At 38.1% G+C, this 24,436-nt stretch overlaps 1 protein-coding gene across 4 annotated transcripts in view; it reads right to left on the bottom strand.

Annotated features, from left to right (window-relative positions):
* Window positions 1-24,436, bottom strand: part of ANO4 (anoctamin 4) — a 417,061-nt gene that overhangs the window by 282,489 nt on the left and 110,136 nt on the right. The window lies entirely within an intron of this gene.

Below are 24,436 nucleotides of genomic sequence, written 5' to 3'. Positions count from 1 at the left end.
AAATGCATGATGCCACATAGATTACACAGAGTAAACTTTTGGATACGTTACAATACCTGTATCATCAAAAATGTCAAAGTAAAGAAACCAAATATCAATAACTTCTGCATTATAAAATTAGGGCATTTTTTCCTCTTTAAAATATATTTCTGTATTTCCTAAATTTTTATCAATGATTGGGAAAAAAAACAGAACAAATGAATCTTATTTAAAAGACAATAAAAATGCACATTTTAAAACACAGTGCTCATGGTCTAAGTTCTACCAGTTTAATTACGAGTTACAGTGAATATTAATCATTCTAACTGGGTATTTCTAATCATTCTAATTAGGTAAAATTTGTGCCTATCATTTAGATATAAGGAATAATAGACTATCATTTTCTAATGCCAGAAAAACTACCTAAGGCAAAAATCTATAGCTCCAAAACAGAAATATAAAAGAAAGTGATGCTGAACCTGGCACCAGTACTATGGGAAATTCTGCCAGAAAGTGCTGCCCATTATCATGATCCCTTATTGAAACGGAATGAATAGGAGAATAATGATTCTCCTAGGAGGTATGATAGTACATATACAGGAGAGAACCATGCCCATCTAGGTCAATCTGTATTTTTTTAACTAAAAAAATTTTTTTAATATTCATTTTTGAGAGAGAAAGAGAGAGACTAAGAGAGAAAGAGAGAAATTGAATGTGAGAGCAGGGAAGGGGCAGGGAGAGAGGGAGACACAGAACTCGAAGCAGGCTTCAGGCTCCAAACTGTCAGCACAGAGCCTGACACGGGGCTCGAACTTATGAACCGAACCGTGAGATCATGGCCTGAGGCAAAGATAGACGCTTAACCCGCTGAGTCACCCAGGCACCCCAGATCAATCTTTAAACTGTTTTAGTCAATGGTCATGTTTGCTACTACTTACTACCATTTCCAAATTCCTTCCTTTAATCATACACACAAAGTCCCCTCTCCAAGAATCCATGGCAGAATACTGATGAAATTATGATGGGAACATGTTTAGATTTTTATTAACAATATTTAATCAAGTATTCCCAATTAACCATTATTTATATTTAATCTATAAACACAAACATTCTAAAACCTCAGCCTCCCTGGTAATTTACAGGCAGCTCCCCAAGTTCCAGCTGCCCCCAAATACATTCAACTCATTTCAACCAACTCTACTTAAGAAAAGACCAGCTGCTTGATGCACAAAGCCACAGGTCCTAGATATTAAAGACACCACCATAGTTTTGTGAGGACAATTAATATAATCCCTATTTTTAGCAATCTGCCAATATTATGAGGCATGTACCAAATAATCTAGGAAGTATAACTCTAAAAATTTTCCTGAATATACAAATGCACATCCAAAATAACATATACAAGGAAACTAATTCATAGATTAGTTTCACAGAATTTGAATTAGGAACCTAAATTTCCATCAATAAGGGACAAAAATGAATGAATGGATTGGGATACATTAATACAGTGGATTACTTTAAAGTTGTAAAAGAGATAAAAAGAAGATCCTGTGTATTCATTTATATCAGGTGTTTACTGAAACTAGCAGTAAGTAAAAAATCTCAGAGTAGAACAAGTGTGTAGCATATGGTACCATTTCTTTTAAAAGGCATAAAACTGAAACACTGATTGCTTTCGGGTTGAAGAAACGGGTAGCTGGGGAAGAGAGGCAGGAAGGAAACTTTTCTGTATACCTTCCTATATCTTTAGAATTTGTGACAGGATATGTAGGTGTTGCCGATATAAAAATAAAACATTTGAAAAATACATACAGGACAATTTACCTGTATGTTTCTGTTTCTCCAGTCTTCACAATAACAGCCCAGGTCTTTTTTATTCTACTAAAATATGTGTCAAATAAATAAAATATGTGTAAAATAATTGACAAATGTTCTCCAACTCAGAACAATGACAGCTAGTATAATATCTTTCTAGCCAGTTTCTCCAGTATTCACAATAAATAAATAAAATATGTGTAAAATAATTGACAAATGTTCTCCAACTCAGAACAATGACAGCTAGTATAATATCTTTCTAGCCAAAGGTCAGGATTCTTTTATTTTCATTATCAGTTAATTCAGGCATTCATTGATTTAACTATGATTAGTAGAGTACTCTCCATGTGCCAACATCCATGCTAGGATTACAAAGTGGAAAAGACACAGGTCTTATTTTAAGATGCTCACTATACAGTAGGGAAGACAGGCAACCCATTCAGTCCACAACTATTTATTTAGCACCCACTATGTGCAGGACAAATTAATACAGTGTGTTAAGTATGGAAAGGAAGGCAAGAGCAAAGGCCAAGGACAGCCCAGATAAGGGATGCCAGCTCAATCAAAAGAAGTGGGAGAAGTCCAAGAAGTAAGTGGGAATTACCCAGGGCATGGAAAGGGTAAGAACTCTCCACCATGTCCAAAAGTGGAGAAAATCTGTGGTACATTCTGTAACCTACCAGTGGTTGGCTTGGTTTGAAAGTATTGAAGGGGTTATAGGAGAAATGAACCTGGGGGCAATGGACCAGAAGTGAGATCATAAAGGACCATGTTCATGGGTTGAGATTAAAAATTTTTTTAATGTTTATATTTTTTTGAGAGAGAGTGAAGTGGAGCGTGAACAGGGGAGGGGCAGAGAGAGAAGGAGACACAGAATCTGAAGCAGGCTCCAGGCTCTGAGCTGTCAGCACAGAGCCCAACATGGGGCTCGAATTCACGAACTGTGAGAACATGACCTGAGCCAAAGTCGGACGCTTAACCGACTGAGCCACCCAGACGCCCCTCACGGGTTGAGATTTTAGCCCAAAGGCATCAAAGGGACAAAAATGTTTTCAAGCATTTGGTATTCCTATAGAGTTTCCAAACATGATTGTACATCAGTATCACCAAAAGAGTTTGATTTTCAGGTTCTACTCCAGACATACTGGATGAGAATTTTAGAGCATTAGGCCCTGAATTTAAGTTTGTAAAGATGTTTGCCTGGTGATTTTGATGGTAAACCAAGTGTGAGAACCCTTAGTATCTAGGATCCCCCGGCTGAGGTTCAAAATACCCTGTTGATGAATGAGAAAGAGACACAGAGAGAGGTCTTGGCTCCTCCCTCCCAATGTAAGTGATAAGCAAGCACAAAGCTGGCTTCACTGGGGTGTTCCCAACACCTAAGAGAAAGAAAATGGAAAGCAGGAACAATGAGATAAATCAAGGCCAGTCCCCCAGAAGGTAACGTTTATAAGTCTCCTCTTACAAGGAAAAAAAAAAACAACCCAATGAGACCTCAGTTGACAGAGACACAAAAATTTCTTTGATTTTTTTCTTAAAAGTCAGTACAAGACACCAAAGCAGACAGCACACTTTAACATTATCTTTATCTCAGCAACATAGTTAGAGGTACAGCATCATATTGGGCATTCAGATGCACATAACACATAAAACCTCATTTGACCTGAAAACCCCAAGGTATTTTCACCATCCGAGGCAAAACGAGAAGCAGTGATTTGCTACCGTACATGCTTTCCTGAGGACTGGCAAAAGCTTGACACTCACAACTCTTTAATGCATCAAAGTAAACATTCATCTCTATTTTGGGCTTGTCTTCCTTTTTAAAATTCGTCTTGGCCACACTTTGGGGTATTTTGTAAGATAATTACACAGCAATTTGGAGGACATGAAAACAAAAGAAAAGGGAAAAAAATAAGGAAAACCAAACCACCCCACAAAGATGTATTTTTAAACATCTGATGGTCTTAAATCTAGATAGATGAATCACATACTAAATAAATACCACCCACAATTCCACCTGACCTGCAAAGTATTTTCTTCCAAAAAGCTAAGCTATGTTTATTAAATTTATTCAGTCACTCATTCCATGGGTGTTTATTGAGCACCCACTCTGTGGCAGGTACTGTAATAATTGTGATAAAGTAGTGATCTAGGCCATACTCTTTCCTGCCTTTAATTCATATACTGGTGAGAACTGACACCAGACAAAGCAGAGCAAGGACATGGGATAAGTCCCATGAAATGAAGGCACAGAATGCTAAGAGACCATACAATGTGGGAACCTAATCCAGCCTGGAGGTCATGGAGAGCTTCCCTTATTGACTTTGCTAAAGATGTGATCTGGAAAATAAGTAGGACTGAGAGCAGAGTGGGGAAGGAGGGAATATATGTGAGAATAGATTGGGAGGAATGGCAGGAAGGGAATGAGGGTATATTCCAGGGAGAGAGAAAAGCATAAGAAAATGGGAAGAGATGAGACAGAACATGCTATGCTTGAGGATTATGGCCAAGTACAGAAGGCAAAAGGAGAATATCAGTAAAGGAGGCTGGAAAGATAGGCAGGGGATAAACATGGTATCTGATTCACGCAGAACATTCCCATGGATTAGGCAGAGCTATGTACTTTTGCCCCAGTTTACAATTAACTCGATATAAAAGTTAAGTGGCTTGGCCAAAGTCACCCAATCAGAGTAAAATCAGAAGTCTGTTGCACTACATCCTCTTGACTAATTGGTCTTTCAAATGCTCAGATCGGACACTGTTTTAGCTCCAAATTATGTAAAGTTAACATAACTTTAAAAAAGAGAATCAAAATGCATGCTATCCATACTTCTATTTGAGCAATGATATAACTTAGAAGCTTCATAATTTTATTTTCTATTGAAGTTATGTGTACTAAAGAATAACTTCTGATGTTTTAATAGATATTAGCATCAATAAAAAATTTTCTTTAAACACCAAATTACTGAGTGATATTATAGCTTTTTTCAAAATGTTTCCATTGGGGGAAACTGAGTGAACTAAATGTGGGTTTTCTCAGTAATATTTCTTATGATTTCATGTGAATCTACATTCATCTGGATAATAATTTCAACTGAAAAATCAAATTATTGGTTTACCCAAAAGCAAAAGGAAGAAGATAAAAGTATGACCCTTATTATCGTGATCTGCAATTTTTCAGTGTTTATACTACTAATTCATTCGAGCTCTTGGGACTACATACAACTAACACTTAACAAGGATACCTAGGTGCAAGATGGCTTACTAATTAATTTGCAGTCTCATTTATACCTCATGATAACTGTAAGGTCAATGTATTAACAACTCACATTAAATATTAGAAAATAAACACAAAGAAGTTAGATAATTTTTATAAGCTCCAGACTTCCGAGGGGCAGTGCCAGGATTCAAACCCCTGTCTGTATGACCCTAAAACCTGGTTTCTAAGTTACAACCCAGGTGCTAGGTTCTTTCCTTCCATAGGTCACTCACTTGCTTCAGGAATCCATGTCTTCTGTTCAGTGAAGAATCTGAACCAGATGGTGTCAGATTTCATTTCCAGTTCTAAATATCTGGTAACTTACATTGAAATGGTAAAGTCAATGTTACATATATGCTATCTAACAACAGCTCTGTAATAAAATATTACTTTTTCCCCATTTCCTCCCTTCTTTGGTCTGCATGGTTGTTAGAGGGAGCTACACAACATGCTTTTTAAAATTCTTTGAAACCTCATCATGTAGACCTGCATTCTATATAGATGTATCATACAGACAATAAAAAGAGTCTACAGCAAGTATGTTAAGCCATGAAAAATGGAAGCAAATTTATTGGCTCATGTTACAGGCTAGCTTCAGTCACAGATGGATACTCAAAAAGCCCCTGGCAAGAGACAAAGAGGGAGAAAGACTGCCTTAAGCTGAAAAGGGAACAGAGACCTTGACTCCAAGCTTTCTCTACCCTTTAAGCTCCAGAGTAATTACCATATGCCAGCCAGTCCTCTGCCTAGATGAACTTTTCTTTTAGGTTTCATCTCAAATGTCTAAGATTCTCTTAACTCACATCCCCCTCCAGGTCCTACTCTCTCTGGCCCCTTCACAGCTTAAGAGAACTCTATGCACCCACCATCTCCATCTGCTTTCCTCTCCTTCTGTTCACTGTTTAATCCCTCCAATCTCCCCCCTACCCCAATCCCACCAAAACCACTTTTGCTTAGGGAATGAGGACTTCCATCTTGCCAATACGATGGTACCTTCTGTGCTTTCAGCTTTTTAATCTTCTAGTAGAATTTGACATGATAGACAACTACCCTCCTCAAATTTCTCTTCTTGGATTCAGCAATAAAATATTCTCCTGGCTTTCCCCCTTCCTCTCTGGGCTGTTCCTCTTCAATTTTTCAGCTGTTGTGTAAGGAGTTCAGATCCTCAAGGCTGCCATATGGAGAGACCTCATGGAGAGAGAGTTGCCTGAGGAGCCCCAGCCACTGGAGTCTTTCCAGCCAGGCAATCTTCGTGGTATTAAAAAGTTTTGAGAGGACCCCAGCCCCAGCTGCTGAAATCACAAATGAGAACTACCTAGATGAGGCCACTCAACCCCCAGAATCATGAAGGGAAAAAAATGATGCTATTGTTTAAAAACGTTTTATTTTTAACAATTTCCTCTTCCTCTACCCACCAATTAAACTGGATTTCTCCTGTTTAGAATAGGTAAATCCATAGAGACAGAAAGGGAATTAGTGGTTGCTGGTGGGGTAGGGGAAGAATGGGGAAAATAAGGTTAGAGAGTGACTCAATGGGTACAGCTTTACTTTAGGGAATGAGAAAATTTTCTGGAATTAGTTGTGATGAGTGCACATCCTTGTGAACACACTAAAAATTTCTAGAGTGTGCTTTTGAATGGTGAATTTTATGGTCTGTGAATTACATGTCAATTCAAAAAATTTATCAGAGAATTATATGAAATTACCTGTCAATGAATGAGTGTTGTACAAGGACACATATCAGTCATGCTGTGCAAACAGAAATGCAGATGATTCTCAATTCTGTCTTTTTCTCCCTGTGCCCCAATAAAAATTTATGTGAAGTAAAATAAATAATAGATAAACAAACAAACAAACAAACTGAACTTCTCCAAGAGTTATCCAGGGCTATTTTCTTCTCTCTCCTCCTTGTCAACATCCCCCATCCCCATAGTATTAATATTATGAATATGCAGACACTCCCAAATTTAACTCTTGTTTTGACTGTCCCACTTACCAGCTGTCTATTTATACCTCCATGTGGATGCCTCACAGGCTTTTCAAGCATAACAAATCTCCAACTCCCCTCTCTTCAAAAAGCCAGTTTCTCTTCTGCTTATACTAGTTAAGGGCTCGCTCCACCATTCACCCATTAGATAGGCCAGAAACATCCTTCCACACAGCTGGTCTACTGGCAAGTCCTGTTAACTCATCTCCCAAAATATATCTTGAACATATTCATTCTCTCCAAGCCCACTTCCTGCATCCAGTCCAAATCACCATCTTCCTTCCTATGCACCCAGCTCTTAACTGGTCTCCTCACACCAAGTCTAGTCTTTTTCTAATACATTATTGACAAGAGACAGAAGAATTGCTGTGAAATGAAATTCAGAGCATATTACTCTTCTGCCCAAACCTATAAATGGCTTCCCAATCCATGTAGGAGAAAACCTAGAACCCAGTTTCACCTCCAAGTACCTCTCCCCAGACCTGTTACTTTTTATCCTTCCTGCTCTTTCCTAAGTATCTCACTTCTTTCCTCCTTCACCACCCCCGTTCCATTATACTGTTTTATGTTCTTCATAGCCCTCAGCACCAGCTGAAATTATTATTCGGATTTACTTAACATATAATTCCTGCCTCTAGAATATAAGCTCTGTGAAGGCAGGCACCTCGTTTATCTCGTTGTTACACCTCTGTAACCGTAAGGCACAAAACAGCGTCTGACATACAGTGGACACTCAACAGGTAACTGCTAAATGAGTCAGTGAGTGAGTGAATGAATGAATGAATGAATGAAGCACTGACATCTTTGATGTGCCTTTTCTTGTCTCTGACTTCAAAGAAACAGAAATAAAGTAGTAAATGTATTAGCTTAATTTCTATCTGAAGAGAAGTGTCTAATAAACATCCTTCCCTTCTGGCCAGTTTTTCAATATGAACAATATATTTCAGACTAAACTCTAAACTCCTACCGCCACTCTCAGAGTATTCCATGCTACTCTATCCAGCATGGTCTAAATATATATCCAGTCATTTTACCCTAAAATGACTACAGAAGCTATTCCTTTCTCCTTGTTCAAAACTCTAATCAAGTCAAAAGCAATCTGTAAATCTTGTAGGACTGGCAGTCATTCCTAACACTAACAGAATTTTCTTTTATCTCCCAGCCTTTTAACTTACAGGCTACTTTTTTGATACTGGTAAGGCCCCTTCCTTCTGTTGGACACCACGATGAGGGTTTGGATATTTAAGTATGGGGCCTGAAGTTGAGGAGAATTAAACTGCTCTATAAAAAGAAGTTGAAGTTCTTAGGAACAGAAGGTGTGAAGGATATTTTTTCTTAATATAGATGAGAAATAATTTTAGAGAGTTACAATATCATAGTGATTGGGAACGTCACCAATCCAGACACTTCTTTAGAGAACCTGCTAATTCTTGACTGGCCTTGGAAATTCATTTTCTCAGAATCATGATTTGATTATGATGATGACGATGGTGGTGGTGGTAGTGACCATTAAAATTATTAAGCGATGATGATGTACCAAGAACTGTCCTAAGCACTTGAAGCGTGCTATTTCAGTCTTTCTAACAACTTTCCTAGAGTCACCCTGAGAGTAAATGGCACAGTTACACTTGAACACATATTTGCCCTTGCTCTTAATCACTATGCTAATAGAAGAATAACAGCTCCTTTAGCATAATTCTAACAAGGAACCACTAGCTGGTGATGCTGGTGGAACAGGAATTTTGAGAAAAAGAAATTGTGTCATCTCGGAGTTTGTCCACAAAAGAAGAGAAAGGTTGAGTTAAGACATGAACTTAGGATTTTAACAAATTGATTAACATGAGAAGTAAAGCAAGCATGATGTTATGCTCAAGAGTTTCTAAATAGAAACCCACCTACCTCAGGGGCGCCTGGGTGGCGCAGTCGGTTAAGCGTCCGACTTCAGCCAGGTCACGATCTCGCGGTCCGTGAGTTCGAGCCCCGCGTCAGGCTCTGGGCTGATGGCTCAGAGCCTGGAGCCTGTTTCCGATTCTGTGTCTCCCTCTCTCTCTGCCCCTCCCCCATTCATGCTCTGTCTGTCTCTGTCCCAAAAAAAAATAAACGTTGGAAAAAAAAAAAAAAAAGAAACCCACCTATCTCAAAAGGAACTAGAGACTCTATGAATGACATCTGCATACACACATGTGCACACACAGGCACAAATAGCTCTCAAGAGGAGGTCAAAGAACAAGCTTCTAGATAAAGTAACGTAGTTTCTGAGGGGGTCAGGTTTAATAATAAGCGTATAGAAGATGGAAGGGGAAACAACTAACAGAATGAGATAGAAGAGAAACACTGACCTGTAAGAATGTCAGTAAAGTTTAACTAAAGCCTGGAATGAGATGGAGCCTGTGAAAAATGCAAAAAATGATAAAAAGGTAGTCTGTAAAAACAAAGACATTAAGAGCCAGAAAAGGAATAAAGAATATTATGTCCTTGACCTTGGGTTGGGGTGGGGAGTTGAACACTACAGTATTAGCATTTATCAGAGCTATATAGGATATTTGGCTGAAATCTATGCCAGTGTTGGGTCCACCTATCTGGTTGATTCAGCTGCCAGGAAGATTCTAGACACCCACAAGGAGGCAATGCACCTTCTTAAAACATACTAACAAAAATGTCATACAAGATATACAACCATCAAACTTCAATCACTGTCTTCTACAAAGAGCAAGCAGAAAAAGACTAAATATAGTTAAAAAGTACTTGAAGCTAAGATAAGAAAATGATAATAAGAAATCTCTAAACTATTTTGGTCATGTTCAACCTTCAGGCTCTGATAAATTATATTCTAAGTTTCTGAAGGACTAGACAAACTGTCTTGCAGAATTAAAAAAAAAATGGTTGTATATTAACATGAAATGTTACAGTCCAAATTCTTCCTTGCCTGAGGGCCTTTGCACTTGCTATTTCCTCTGGCTGGACTACCTTTCACCCTGGATCGTCTTATGGTTTAGCTTTTTCACTTTGTTCATAACTCTCCTCTCACCTCATCCTCAGCCTTCCCTGACCAGCCTATTTGTATAGTTTGCAACCTCCTATCCATTATTCCCTATCCTCTCATCCAGCTACATCTTTCTTCATAGCATTTACCACTTCCTCAGAGATGCTTCCACTTATTTGTTGTTTGCCTCTGCATTGGAATATATGCTCCATGGCACTATCTATTTTGCTCATTCACCACCTTATCCACCACACCTAAAACATACCAGGCACTTAATGTGTATTTGTTGAATGGACGAATAAATAAATGATTATGTGCATGAGTAGGGAGACCTAGCTCAGTAACAGTTTTTGTGAAAAAGTCATAATGGTATCAAATAGTGGTAAGATTAGATGAGCCAGTAAAGTTAGGTAGGAGTATTTTTTTAATGTCATTTTAGGCCTTATTAGTATAACAGTTATATCTCAAGGATACATTAGAATCTCTCACATGTATTTACTTTCATAATATCTATCTTTGGGCTGCTCTCCCCAAATTTCTGTTCCAGGAAGTATGTGATGAGGCATGAACATTTTTTTTTAAACAAGTTTCCATTGCTCACTTTCCTTTAAGAACCAGTAGCTAGACAAATGGTCATTTCACTGGATTTTGTCAACCAATGTTGCATGCGTACCTAAAAGATTCTGGCAGGAGCTGGGGATCCAACTCAAAAATAACATGATGTGGTAGTTTCGAAGGTAGTTTTATGGTATACTGAGTGGAAGCTAACCAAAGACAAATGCAGGAAATAACATTCTATAGCCCAACGTGCCCCTTTTGGCCAATTCATAGTTGAGTAAAGCTGACCTTTTACTTCAGTAAATGTCTTTACCTCTGTCAGTTCAAGGGTCTTTGGGGGAGTTCCTATACTGCTACAGTCTAGAAAAGGGACATTCTTGGTCTAGATAACAAGTGACAACTCATAAGAGCTGCCTTCACATACCTGGGAAGCTATCACTCAGTAAAAAAGGGGTATAGGTTTTGTTTTGCTCCTAAATCCAACCTCTGGAATGACTCAACAGAAACAAGTAAAAAGAAAAGAACACTGAACAAGAAGCCAGCCAACCTCCATCTATCTCTGTTCTGATACTTACTAATAACCAGCATGACCTGAACAAGTCACTTACCCTCACTTGGGTCTCAGTTCCCCAATTCTACGTGGCGTAATGCCTGCTTTTTGTTTTTGTTTTTCTGAACCAACCTCATAGTACAAACTATTTCAAACTGGATAAGTTGAAAGTGCAACTAAAAATGCAGGTTATCAATGTGGCTGATATCATTTATCTTTAAGAAGTCACTTATCCTATGCTTGAGAGCCAAAAATTCTATGTAAAAGTACTATGGTATCCATGTTCATATGAAAAACAGTAGTGTAATTATGTGTAAGGCATTACTTACTCAGGCTTCAGAGGAGATCAAGACACATTGTAGACTACTGCAAATTTTATAATAATTCATTAATTTTCACAGAGTCTAAGTTCACGGACACAGAATCATTGTTTCTTGCCACCCTAAATTAACCATGGACAGCATCCAAATCTACTCCACCTATATAAATGAAACAAAGTTCTGCCATCTCTGAAATGCTTGTTTGTCTTAATTCCTCAGCAAGCAAATTTCAAACAAACAGTGGGTTCTGGATATTTTACCTTATCTCAATGAATGGAAGATATCTGATTTTAAGATCCCCATTATATGTACAGAGAATTAAAAACAACCAATCAACAACAAAAAACCCCACAACTTCCAAATTATGAAATGATACTTTCTTATCACTTATAATTTTTATTTTATCTCTATTGCTCTTTTAAACCTACTTAGATTGATATTTTATCAAATATCATTCTTGTACACAAGTTAAAAAGAAATAGATTGGTTAAGGTATCCCTAAACTTTTTTCATTTGCAGAGTCTGAATACCCAAAGCTAACTGTGTTTCCAGTCTCAGTGCTTTCCACACAAAATCATCCTCTGTGCCACTGAGAGGGATCCTGTGTTGTCCCCATGATTTTCTGAGTCACTAACACCAACTCTGCAAGTTCTGATACAAACCCACAGTTAAAGGCAAGGACATCATAACTACAGACTGGCCAACAGCACATATAGGATGCATCTTGATCCCAGAGAGATAAAGGCTTGCATCTTGGAGTCCGTAAAATATAGTATATAATTCCTGGGAGAACCAATTCCAAATAATATTCTAACTATTAATGCCATAGGTTTATTTTCTCTGGTACCTCATTGGTGATGTTCTTGGTTTTCCATTCCTCAAGGCTAGATTTGGAACCTACTAGTCATCTCCCTTCTCTTTCATCTACTCTATCTAATTATATCCTTTCAAATCCTCACTTCACACTGCCCAATGGACTTACCCTTTGCTCCGTAGTCCCAGAGCCACATCCTCTTCCAAGTCTCCATCCATCTCATACACTATAGGAGCTCAGTATAACTGCCCTTCCCTCTTACAGTCTCTCTGCAATCCAATGTATTAGAAACAACGACCTTCCTTAAAACACCTCTGTATTCATCAATTCCTTGTTTCATGCATCTCCATTGGCCCCCTTTTATTCATGGTTCAAACACCAAACTCCCTTGAAGGCTCCCATAATCTGACCTCTACTCAACTTATTTCCCACCTCCTTCATCACACATGTGGCTGTTCTCCTAAGTTTTGTGCCCACCACCTGCATTCCCAACCTATCTGCTCAAGCTATCTCCTATTCCACTTATCCAGTTCTAATCCCTTTCTCTTGGCAAAGTCTTCCTTGACTTTTCCAGGCCTTGTGAACTTCCCCTTTTGCTGTATTCTTGTTACACTAATGGTATTTCTTGGTTTTAGACCGAATGTGCATTCTGTTCTTCTACCCTATGAGACTGCCAGCTTAGAATCATCAAAAACTTAACCAATCTTGGGGCTCAGTCATCTATCAAGTTGGCACCCAATTCATTTTTAGTCCATACCCCTTCCAGCCATTTGCTACTATATTCTTTCACCTTCACCACCACCAACCTCAGTCATCTGGCACCACTGTATCGTACATCCCATACTTAATCACAAGGATCAGCCATGCCCCCTACCTGACCACTAACAGGCCAGATATGTTTCTGTGGAATGAGTACTCAAGGCTCACTCATGTTGAACAGAATCAGCTGGTGTGTTAGAAAGGGAGGGGTAGTTACAAGAGGCATTGGGGTTTTCTAAGAAGTAGAATTGCTTCATCAATATGTCTATGATACTTATATAAGACAATCCCATGCTGACTTGGAAATCTGAAGAAAAAACTCTGTTAAAGCTATAGTTTTATGTGACTTAACCACGAAAATCTTTGGGCCCTGACTTTTGGCCATAAGAAAACAATTTTTATCTGTAATACTTCTCCCAAACAATGGTTAGGCTATTTAGCGATACAATATGGCAGCAGGTTGAGAGTATAGACTCTGGAGCCAGCCTGCCTCTGTTGGAGTCCCAGACCCACTGCTTAGTACCTGTGTGACTGTGGGTAAGTGACTTTAAATCTGTTTCCTCATCTGTGAAATGGGAATGACAATATTGCTTGTCTCATAGGATTCCAATAAAAATTAAATGAAAAATTTTTAGAACAGTGTCTGGTACAGAGTAGGTGGTCAATAAATATTAGCTACCACTATCATTATCATTGTTTTTTTATATTTTATTAATTTAAAAGTAGCTATTCCAAACACAAGGTAAAGCCTGACTCCTCTGGCATCCTTTCCTCAACCCATCCATAAATTGTACTTTTTTCTAACCTCCTGTCACCAGTCCTTTTCACTTCCAACATAAATTCCTTCTCTGGTAATATCAACCCTACTTCCCTCGTGACTTATGGTCTCTTAATGGTTTTCTTTTTTTTTTTTAATTTTTTTTTTCAAAGTTTATTTATTTTGGGGACAGAGAGAGACAGAGCATGAACGGGGGAGGGGCAGAGAGAGAGGGAGACACAGAATCGGAAACAGGCTCCAGGCTCCAGGCTCTGAGCCATCAGCCCAGAGCCTGACGCGGGGCTCGAACTCACGGACCGCGAGATCGTGACCTGGCTGAAGTCGGACGCTTAACCGACTGCGCCACCCAGGCGCCCCTCTTAATGGTTTTCTGACATCTTCACTTAAGCAATCCTTCCTTCCATAAGAACTTCACATATAACATCTCTCCCTGGCTCTCCATTACCAATGGGATAAATCCAAATCCCTCAGCCAGCCTTCTTGTGTGCATCCACTACTAACAGTGCTTATTCTTTTCAGTTATCTAGGCCTTGGCTCATGCTGTTCCCTTCACTTGGAATCTCTTTCCCTTTTTCTTCATTTCAACAAAACTTCTCAGAAGCATTTCCTCTGCCTTGCTACAACACCTTCTCTTTCCTTTAGACTCTCAAAATGTGCTATTCCAAATATTCTCGCATCATAGCTCTTAGCACATGGTATGTTAGTTACTGGCTTCTCTCTTTCTTATTAAGAATTTAAGGAAAGATTTCACATTTAAATTCATTTTTGTACCCCTAATGCCTAGTACAGTACCTGACACAAAATGTTTTTCAAGTTGATTAATAGGCTTCGGAGCTCAGGCAAGCCTTACTAGGCATTTTAAATACTTAACACAAATTTATATTTCTATTTGTGGGGACTCCAAAAACTTACTGACAGATAGAATATAAAGGGAAGTAAGCAAGGTATATGTACAAAGATAATCAACTCCAATAAATAGTAGTTTAACAGACAGAATGTTATAAGAAATGCATTTGTTTTTCTGGCTTTGTCATATTTTCATCTGATGAATGAGGGCCCTCGGGCAGTGGTCCTGCTGTCACTAATTGAAATGTGTTTTCCTGATTTCAGCTCGGGTTGTTTGTTGATTCATGTAGCACCTTGCTTAATTAAATAATACAAGTGTTGGGTTACATAAGGGCACCAAATTTCCACTTCACAATTCAAGAGGCCATGGTGGAAGGAGGCACTCAGCATTAAATAACACTAAATACCTGAATATACTGGCAGCACCAGTTGCAACAGAACAATTCAAATTATCAGCTCCCTGATAGCTGCCTGCAGCCATACAGGATGCGTTCCATTTTACATTTGGGTGTTCTTTGGGTACACTGCAGAGAAAAATTACAATAACAAGCACAAAAATTTCCACATGGAGATAAAACAGCACAAATAAACCAATAAATCAAATCCCAGTATTGCAGTGAAATAATCAACTACACTGGCATTACAAATCATGCAACTAATACAGATATTATGTTTATCTCCCCCAAATATTTTTAGCAGTTTTTGTTTTCAGTATTTCACAACATCGAGGCCATCATGCCAGGGACAGGAAAAGTACTGGGTAGAGAGTAAATTGCAGAGATTCAAATCCCAGCTCTTCTATCCTCTGTGATTTTTCCTTATTTTCTGTCATCTCTGTAAGCCTCACCTATGTGCGATTAAGGAAAATCTGCTTGTCCTTGAATATTGCACCCAAACTACTCATTGTTCCGTCACTCAAAATAAATGTAAAAATATATAAACGATATATGCCAGGTACTCTACAAACTGTTCAGGTTGTAAAATGAGTAAGATAAGTCTTTCCCTTAAAGAGCTCACAGGAAGGTAGAAACCTAGCCAGTCCTCTCCTACTGCCTGGGTGCATTGAGCCCCATCCCCAAGCCAAATGTGGGTACTCACTATAATGCACTAAAGTAGGTCTTCACACATCTGTTCCTATTAGACCACAAGGCCCATGGAAACAGAGGTTACATGTAGTTCATGCAATGACTCCATGGTGGTCTGGTTCTCTCCTACATCTCTGATCTCCTCTTCCTCTCCTTCACTCCACTCCAACCAGACCAACCTCCATGCTGGTCCTCAGCATGTGAAAGAAACACATGCCTTGGGGCCTTTACACTTGCTGTTCCCTTTGACTTGATCACTCTTCCTTCACATATCTGCATTGCTTGCTTCCTGTGCAAACCCCAGTTTTTTGTTCAAATGTCCCCTTCCTAGTGAGTCCTGCCTTGACCACTTTTTAAAACTGCAAGTTCTATACCACAGCTTTTCTACCACCCTGCCATGCTTTATTTTTCCTCCAAAACCAACATTAAAAACACAACCCGAATTTTCATTTTGCTCATTGTCTCATTCCTTCACCATAAGACAAGCTTCCAGAAGAAAGGAATGCTTATGCGTATACTGCTGAATACAGCATATGCGGCACCTAAAATTGTTGCTGGTGCACACATAAGGATTAATACATATGCAATAAATAAACTATAGGAGCTCTAAAAAGGTAGTATGATACAATCTATGCCTTCAAAGAATTGAAAGTTTCTGGAAACTGAAGGGCATAACTGGGAGGGAACATCTTGTTTGGTCACTAATCACCTATTTCTCCTTAACAGCACCACAGTTTTCTTTTAGGGGAGTTATCTGTCTCCCACTATGTGTAGCCTTTGGAGATGCCACCTGGCCTTTTTCCAGGGCAATCAAAAAGGCAAATCTTTCACTCATTGCTTTGGTGTGGCTGAGCCAAGCCCATTACATGATGTCTTCCTATTTGCATCCTGAAAAACTGCCACAACAGAAGAGGTGGTTGGAGTTCATTCATCTCAGCAGTGGCCTGTTGATCAGACTGCTCCAGCTAGGAAACCATGCACCGGATTCCTCATTCCTCATCCATGTGATACTGCCCTGTTCCCATCCATTTCCAGCCCTGGTTCTCCAAGCTTTGGTGAATTTAGTGGGTTACCCACAGCCTTCCCATAAATTTTCTCTTTTCACTCATGTTAGCCAAATCCATTTCTAATGCTTCTAGCCAAAGAGCCCCAACTGATACAGTATGAAAAAGAAAATAATTCAGATGGTATCTATTTAGTGACAAATAACTTTCCTTATTTGGCTCAGAGAAGGATACAAGTCCCACAGGCTCCATGTAAGAGATGTGACCAGATCTAGTCTTTGAAGAATAGACAGAATCTGGATGGTAGAGAAGGGTGAGACTCTGAGGCAAGGGAAACAAAACCAAGATTTTAAGAACTCCTGTGAGCCAGGTACTCTGCTAGACACCTGACTCCAGAATCCACAACTAGCAAGAGAGTGGTGGAGCTCTCAATTAGAGGCAATATCAAAGTGGGGTTTCAAGAGAATACAAGATTAAGTGACTTAGAAAAAAAACTGCCTAACTTGTACCCCAATGTTTATAGCAGCACTCTCAACAATAGCCAAATTGTGGAAAGAGCCTAAATGTCCATCAACTAATGAATGGATAAAGAAATTGTGGTTTATATACACAATGGAGTACTACGTGGCAATGAGAAAGAATGAAATATGGCCCTTTGTAGCAACGTGGATGGAACTGGAGAGTGTGATGCTAAGTGAAATAAGCCATACAGAGAAAGACAGATACCATATGGTTTCACTCTTAGGTGGATCCTGAGAAACTTAACAGAAACCCATGGGGGAGGGGAAGGGGAAAAAAAAAAAAGAGGTTAGAGTGGAAGAGAGCCAAAGCATAAGAGACTCTTAAAAACTGAGAACAAACTGAGGGTTGATGGGGGGTTGGGAGGGAGGGGAGGGTGGGTGAGGGGTATTGAGGAGGGCACCTTTTGGGATGAGCACTGGGTGTTGTATGGAAACCAATTTGACAATAAGTTTCATATATTGAAAAAAATAAAAAATTAAAATTAAAATTAAAAAAGAAAAAAAAAGAAAAACAACTGCCTAATTAGAGAGGAGCTGAAAAGGTCTGAGATTAAGTATGAGGTAGTAAATGATAGAATATCTCAATTTAAATCTTTAGGCTATGACTATTCAACTCTGAATATGATTCAGGAATGAAAGTGACACTAGAAACAAATTTGGTAAGAAACGCAAATTTGAATATGGAATAGTAAATGAGCTATCTAAAATAGTAAACTAATGCATTTATGTATACTACTGATGATATAGTCCATTTGCTTATTATTCTTTTCATGCAATGTTTTCCTTGAGCTGCAATAAACCCCAATGACTATCATCAGGTGCTGTAAGAAGGTGTTAAATGTTAGTTTTTACTTCTCAATTACTTAAAAATGGAGAGAGACTGGGCACCATAAGTTTGATATTCCATTTTCATCACAGTGTCCAGTTCTTCAATTTTTTGAAACCATGTATTCTCTCCCCCATACCCTTCCTATGGGCTAAGTTCTAGTGTTCACAAATAAATGGAGAAAATAACCTACAGAAGTATTTTGGAAAAAAAAGATTTTACTTGGTTAGAAGTGTCAGTCCCAGGCAATCAATCTGCTAAAAGTCTAAAAATCAGTTGTTTACACACAAGTTTAAATATTTACTGAACTTAAGTGTTTAAAGCATTAACAGAAAGTAAACATTTAATATATTAAAGGTGATGAAATAGATCTGGGAAAGAAAGCAGTGATTGAAATCTTGTTTCCTTTACTTTCTCTTCATTTAAGATGGTATCTTTAAGACCAGGTAGCCCCAAATGGTCCAGCAAATTCATTTCTACTGTGATGAGATAAAATGAACTCAGCACATCTGAGAAGCAAGTGGTTTTAACTTGGCAGGAGACTAGCTGAAATCATTAAGCAGTAGGTCTACGTACATGCTTACGTGCATGCTCATGTGTGCATACACACACACACACACACACACACACACACACACACACAAGCACAGCAAGGAAAAGAATTATTAACTGAATATTCCTGACTAAAGCTAATACTCTAACATCAGCAACATAAGATAACGTTAACCTAGTGGACACTACACATGTTTCTGAGAAACCAGAATGACTCCTGATGTCATGAGTAAAAGCTGGCAAATGTCATCAATTCTTTGTGGATTGGAAGACTGCATTATTTAAAGAGACACACTTGGGGCGCCTGGGTGGCGCAGTTGGTTAGGCGTCCGACTTCAGCCAGGTCACGATCTCGCGGTCCGTGAGTTCAAGCCCCACGTCAGGCTCTGGGCTGATGGCTCAGAGCCTGGAGCCTGTTTCCGATTCTGTGTCTCCCTCTCTCTCTGCCCCTCCCCCGTTCATGCTGTCTCTCTCTGTCCCAAAAATGAATAAACGTTGAAAAAAATAAAATAAAATAAAAATAAATAAAAAGAGACATTCTTTTCTCACTGTATTTCTAATACATGTTTCAAAGAAACTATTGGACTTGCCTCTTGGCCAGTTGACCCCAACACCAGCTCCTACCCACCCTTTAGCAAATACAGTTTGGGTCATAGATTTTATAGAAAAGATTGCTGCATTGAACAAAAAGATAAATATGGACCTTACCAGATCCTTACCAGGTGCCTGTTGGGCACCCTGAAATATAAGAAACATCACTCTCCTGAAAAGGTCATCTATGTTCTTTCATGATAGGTGGAATCTTTCAGAGGGACTTTCAAGACTTACTCAGAGGATCAAGGGAGGATAAGCCTCCCTGTCTTCATCAGACTTCACTCACAGGCTTTACAGCATACCAGGTAAGCATAGGGATAGCTGAGACTAATGAGTCTCAGTTCAAATCCTGACTCTGACACCAGAGCATATTAGAAGATTGTTAACTTACAAATCATATCATTTTTAATATGGGAATAAAGATGGTGACGTCTATATTTTAACTTCCCGATAAATATTAACAATGTGTTCATTAAAATTCAGGTGTATAGGCTTAAGAAAAGATACTCATTTTATAAATTATTTAGTTCTACTCTATCACTCCACTAATAAGCTGTAGCCCAGAGAAGTGAAGCAACTTGTTCAAGGGGTCATAGCTAAATGGCTTAGTGGCTGACAGCCATTCAAAACCCATGTCTGCTTACATCTAGGCCAGTAGGCAGTCCACTATAGGATGCAGCCGGGATTACAGATTTATTTCACCAACTACATTTAAGAATTTACTAAACATATCCTATGGTCAAACTTGCACATACCCCTTTCCTTGTGTCAGCCCTTTATTACTAGACTCAGGAGCCCAGTGTTTTCAAATTGTTTTCTTCCTCCCCAGTCCCATTGAAACCAGCTCATTGTTTTATCCCCAGTAGAAATGGTACATATCACATAGTAAAAGTGACTGATTGTGGTACATATCACATAGTAGGCATACATAAATATTCACTGAGTGACTTTACTTATGAAGCTATCTGTTCAAAAACAAAAACTCAAAAGGAACCAATCTGGAATTTTAGCACATCTCCATCAGAAAAGTGATAGAGAAAATGTTTTGTTTTTGTAAGGGGCCCTCTTCAGATACCTCTGAAACATGAAATTCACAAGCATCAATATACCAGAAGGCACCTGGCATCAGGAAAATGGCTAAATATCAACTATGGGATGTTTGCAACAACGTCAAAGAAAAATCACCCAGTATACTGTGGCAATGTGTTAAATGTCACAGTGTTTTCTACTTACATACTTTTATCAATAGCCACAGGATCTTTATACACTTTTAAGTATCAATTTAAAATAGCACATTTAGCCAAGTTACAGTGCAACAGAAAAGGCACTGTAACAAAACAAGTTGTAAACACATTAAAATTTTAATATGTACTATCTACATGTTAAGCTCTTCATGAGAGAGAAATATATTTTTATGCTACTCACTAATGTATAGGTCCAGTTTACTTTCCACAAGAGACAGGTTTCTTATAAAAGCTTTCTTATAAAAGCTTTGTTATCTCACTGAAACAGCCAAAAAAGAAACAAAAAAACAGTTTCAAAAATCTCTTTAAAAAAATCCACCAGATTTTTGGGCTCAAAGTAGGTGCATAAGGTAAAAGCAAATTCATGGCAGAGCCACCAATGAATATAAGTCAGATTAACTATGTCTTAAGATAAATATGCTGTAGTAGTGAAATAAAACATGAGAAACATTGTCTCAGTAGCCAGGTCACAACTGATGGCAGAAGAAAAACATTGTATGGAACCCTTGTTTAGTCAAGGAGGATGACAAAAGAGCCCTGAATGAGAGGCTGGAGGGCCTACATGATGTTCATTATTGCCCGGGAGGCAGCCCCAGGGGTGACAGAACCTACCGTAGTGTTATCCCAAGTAAAGGAAAAGGCATGTTGGGATTAGATAGGAGAATCTGTTTGGGTCCTACACAAAAAAATATACTGAAACACATAGAAAAATGTAGTAAACACCTGCATACTGTTAAACTTCCAAAGCATCCTAAAAAACATCAATCATTTTCTGTAGCAAATATAGAATCATCCTCTAATAAATCCCCTGGTTTTCCATTTCAGACTTCTTACCACTGCCATTTGAAAAAGAAAGCAGAGAGAGATGGTTTCCCCACATCATCTGGGGCCTCTTATATATTCTCTACTTTAAACAGCTACTCTATATTGCTCCGGAAACATGGTTGACAAGTGAAAGAAGAAACCACCAGTCTGGCAATAAAAAAAAATCTTACATTTAGAGAGCATTTTACAGTTTATAAAGGCTCTCATGTCTATATTTTCACATAAGGCCCAATACAAGGATATGCAATAGGCAAAATTACACTCTTATTTTTAGACAAGAACCGTATTTCAAGCAAATTAATGGACTTGTCCAAGGTCACACAATTACAGGGCAAAAGAGCCAAGACTTAAATATAGTACTGTGATCACTCTCTAACATGGGGCAGTATCTTAAATTGTGGACACGTGACCTGTGAAACCTATAGAAAATATGGAGTGACATACTCTTATGTGAACAGTGCATCACTGAAAGCTATGGCCCCGATTTCATCGAGGACTAGGTCTTGGCATTCATTGAGCCAAAGAAAGAATGGCATACAAAGTTTTTTTGTGTAGCTCACTATACTTAAAGTTGATTCTTCCTGTGATGTTTCAATCAAGCATAATTCTATATGCACGACTTACTATTGAGTGAATTACCTTGTACTGATTTCTTCTCTGAATTCCACCCTGGAGTAATAAAGACATCATCTTCATAAAGCAAAATATTGATTTTTGCTTACAATCTAAAAATTCTAATGACAGAATTCCTATACACATATTGTACCATGCTAAGGGAGAACAAAGTCAATTTCTAACTTTTCCACTAGGACTGGAATAATCTAACAACTAAATTAAAAAGTGTGATATAAAAGTGGAAGGGAACTAACTTCCACAGAGCAGCCATTGCATGCCATACTTTGTGCTGTTGGTCATTATACATACACATGTGCATGTGTATTTTTATATGAATATATAAAGAACAGCACAAGTACTACTGATGATACAGATATAGATAGAAAAATCTCTAGGAAACCTCACAATTACTTTATGGGGTAGGGATTATTAAATTCATTAGGTAAGGAAATTGAGTATCAAGAGAGACCTAATAAGTAACTTGCCTGAAGTAACTCACCTAACAAACAGCAGAGTCAGTTTTAAACCAAGGTCTGTAACATCAAAGAACTTGACTTTAACCCCTACATTACGACAACATACAATTGACTCAGTTTTTCCATATGGTAATATATTCCAAAGAAATCAAGATATGTTTTTTTGCACGTGGATCTCTACCAGCAGAGTATTCTATAAGGGTACTTTTTCCTAACAAAAGAAGAACAAAATTTAATTTAAGGATCTAGTAAGCTATTTAGGTTAGAGAGAAGAAAATTATTTGTATATGTATTTCTACTTCCACTTTTTGCCCCTTGTTTTTACCTGATTCCTGCTTAAATTTTGGTAATGGAATACTGATCCTCCCATTACCTTTACAATCAATCATTACAAAAATTATAAAGAATAAGGTGATGTTGTGTGGGCTATTTTCCTAAACTAAAATAGCATAAAACCAAAAATTTGAAAAAAACAAGGACTCATAAGTACAAATACTAATAACAAGTACAAAATACAAGTAATTTTGAACTTTTTTTTTTCCTTAAAGTCTGTTACACACATTGGAAAAATCACTTAAAACACTTTTACACTTTTTTTTTTATGAAAGTTAGAGATTGCTAAAGGTGGGAAAGCAATAGCAGGGCTGCAGAGCCATAACCCCCCCTGCATGAGTCACTGCCCCTTGGCAAATGGGAATGAGGTTATCAATAATTAAACACAGTACTTAAAGGTGAGAAACCAAAAGCTCCCATAATTTCCCTCTCCAACTGCAGAAAATATTGGGGAAGAGGTGAATGAGGAAAATATTAAATATATGTAAGTTTTGTACAAAATGCTAAAGGGGACATAAATAAGGAAATGGTATGAAGTTACAGTAGACATCCTAACTGGCCAAGCCAAATGAGACTGTGGACCCTACTCTGAATATAAATGCCCAGCACCCCCTTGTGGCTGGTGCTCATTTATAAAAAAAAATTTAATCAGGAACACATATTCAATATTGTTTCTAGAAGGAAGATAGATACAACCTACCTCTTTCCATCCTTAATAGTTTCAGGGAAATACCTTTCTCAGCCCTACACCCCTAGAAGCCTTCAATGTCTCTAAGACACATATGTTAGAAGTAGGGTTAAACAATGAAGGCAAAATATATAGGATAAAGGGACTTCATATAAATTTTCTCCTGGGGAACTCACCTGCACTGGAGCTTCTGCTAACGTCCCCTGTATCTTAAATGGATGGACTTCATACCTATTTTATCAATACCAATACCAGAATCCAAACTATAAAGCAATCAATGCTAAAAATATTTTCTTTGTTACCTCACAGTTTTACAGAATGAGACGTGTCTGTACATATCAAATACTGACATTTAATTTCCCTCTAAATCAATCATTTGTAAATTAGATCCATTCAGTTAATATTTGTTGAGCTCCTACTATGTACAAGGCATTATTCTAGGCATAGAAGTAGAGAAAGCAGAAAAAGAAATCCCTACTTTGAGTTTACATTTTAGAGAGAGAAACAAAAAATAATACATTTAATTAAAATACATAGTTTGTTGGATCATAGACATGCTAAGGGAAAAAGTCAAGGAAGGGGTAGTATAATTATTAATGGGCAGGGGCTTCTTGTGATTTTTTTAAACAAGTTTAGATAAGAAGACTAGAGAAAAGTCAATGAAAGAGATTTTGAATAAAGACCTGAAGAAAGTGAGGCAGTGAGCCATATATATAATGATGAGAAAACAACCCAGGCAGAAGGGAAATCAGAAGTTCAAAGGTCTTAAGCAAGAACATAATTGGGTGAGTTCAAGGATCATCAAAAGGGCCTAGGTGGCTGAAACAAAGTACATGAGGACATGAAAAGTAGATAAGTTCAACACAGAACAGTAAAGAAAGCCACATCATGCAAGGGCCATTATAAAGCCTTGGCTTTCATTCTCACTAACGAATGAAGCAATCATAGGATTGCAGAAAATAAGTTATATGATAGGACTTTAACACTTTACAAAATGACTCTGGTTTCTGGGTTGAAAACAGACT

Source organism: Leopardus geoffroyi, chromosome B4 (assembly GCF_018350155.1).
Source record: "Leopardus geoffroyi isolate Oge1 chromosome B4, O.geoffroyi_Oge1_pat1.0, whole genome shotgun sequence".
NCBI lineage: Eukaryota > Metazoa > Chordata > Mammalia > Carnivora > Felidae > Leopardus > Leopardus geoffroyi.
This window is presented reverse-complemented; position numbering and strand designations above follow the sequence as displayed.